Below are 2500 nucleotides of genomic sequence, written 5' to 3'. Positions count from 1 at the left end.
GGACATCCCAACTAAGAACTTTGAATTAACGGTTATCGCTTAATTGTATCAACGTGCTATAGAATGTTTCATCGCGGAGTGATTTATTATTAGCTGTGAAAAGTCCGAGTTGGGATGTCCTGGGATATTCCAACTCATGGAACGTCTCTTGTCCAATCAGAAACAGCTAAATAATTCAATAGAACCCAATTGTTTTATAACTAAGCGATAACCGTTAATTCAAAGTTTTTATAATTCCAAAAGACGTTGACAATGGAACTATTTTTTTTGTTGCGGAGAAACAATGGCGAAATAAAGATTTTTTAAATCAATAAATTCGTGTTTAAATGTTAATTGGTTGACTATAAAATTGTTTTATAAAAGCAATATAGTAGCAATAGTGAACTCAGAATAAATGGTAAACCTCCTAATACAAGAGCTAATATGGTTTTGTGTTACTGGGAGAATGAAGCTGTATGCCTCTCCACTTTGAGGTTTGCCACTGAACCACGCACTTGGAATACCCGTTTTACTGAATCTCCTTGCAGCGTTTAAATCTCACCTTCAGGTAGTCAGCTCGGTTTGGCTAACTCACATGCATTTATATCAACAGATAAGCCACTGTACTTCGTTATGAAAGATGTAGTCAGGTTAAGTCTACTTTTATAAATGATATGGTGTCTCCTCTGTGCAATGAAAGCTTCTATTAAAATGACATTTGTTGTAGTTGTTGTTGTTGCTGCTGTTGCTTTTTCGTTGTCTTGGGGAGACCCCATACTTGGGCATATGTAACAGTCGTGAGGAGAGGAGGAGTATTGGGGCTAGGCCCTCACATAATGAGGATGTTTATGCCAGCGCTGTGATCACACACACACACTGTGATCAGTGATCAGATCAGGGGGGGACTTTACACCTGTCTCTTCACACTGGGGGGGGGGGGGGTGGGATGACTAAACAGGAGAGTCGCACACGCACCAACCAATCTCTAACACACACACACACATACGCACGCACCAACCAATCTCAAGCACACACACACACACATACGCACCAACCAATCTCTAACACACACACATACACACACATACGCACGCACCAACCAACCAATCTCTGACACACACACACACATACGCACCAACCAGTCTCACACACACACACACGCACCAACCAATCTCTAACACAAACACACACACACACATACGCAGCAACCATTCTCTAACACACACACACACACACGCACTCACCAATCTCTAACGCACACACACACACACATACGCAGCAACTATTCTCTAACACACACACACACACACACACTAGAGGAGGGGCAAAAGAATGTCGTCTTTTCTCACTCTCTGCACGTGCTTCCTGCTGCCATCATGTTCGGACTATGTCTCCAAGCAGACATTTTGTTTTTAATAAATTATTTTCAATAAAGTATTCAGTAAACAAACTAATTTTCAGTCATCTGTGAGTCGTGTCACACTGTGTAGGTGAGGCGTGTTTTAATGAGGCCACTCTGAGTCAACCAGACCAATAGCCCTGTGAAGGGACACACACACACACACACACACACACTCTCTGAGTCAACCAGTCCAATAGCCCTGTGATGGAACACACACACAACACACACACACACAGTGATGGCCAGTGAGGATGAGAGCCTTTCTTTGGCTCTATTAGAACCCCGTGTTGAGCTGAGTTTATATAACGCCTTTTATATGCACACTGAACACGACTGAGAGAAGCACTTCAACCTTCCTGTGGGAGTCAGAATGAGATGCTCTCTCTCTCTCTCTCTCTCTCTTTCTCTCTCTCACTCTCTCTCTCCTCACTCTCTCTCTCTCCTCGCTCTCATCCCTCCTCACTCTCTCTCTCCTCACTCTCTCTCTCTCTCTTCTCTCTCTCCTCACCCTCTCTCCTCACTCTCTCTCTCATCACTCTTTCTCTCTCAGAACACTTTACAACAAGAGCCAATAATAACTCAAGCCCATGAATATTTAAACACACACACACACACACACACACACACACAGGCCTGTTCTCATGGTACATACCACAGGAAGCCTGTGTCTGTAAACGTACATCAAAGAGGCCGATGTCTTTCATGTGTGAAACTGGAAAAGTCTATTTTTACATGAACTCTGTTCCACTCCTACTCAAAACACACACACACGTGTACACACACACACACTAGTTTTCCCTGCTGTCCACACTGACGCGCACACATACACACCGTTTGTCCCTGCTGTCCACACTCACCGTACCACCGCACAAGCAACCACAGACACTCCACACAACTGTTTCTCCCATGCTGTTCTCCACACCACACACCCAACGACACACAACCAACAGCAGGGCAGACGAGGGGCCTTTGACTTAAAAAGCATTCTCTGTTAATTAACTCCCCGTTGCAGCACGGTCAGGCAGAGGACGGGAGGGGAGACAGAAGGGAACAGGGTCGCCTACATAGACAATGACGAGGATCCCCCCTGATCCACTCTCTCTCAAACTAAACACAAGC

Source organism: Clupea harengus, chromosome 8 (assembly GCF_900700415.2).
Source record: "Clupea harengus chromosome 8, Ch_v2.0.2, whole genome shotgun sequence".
NCBI lineage: Eukaryota > Metazoa > Chordata > Actinopteri > Clupeiformes > Clupeidae > Clupea > Clupea harengus.
The sequence above is the reverse complement of the archived record's forward strand: the minus strand, read 5'-3'. Positions refer to the sequence as shown.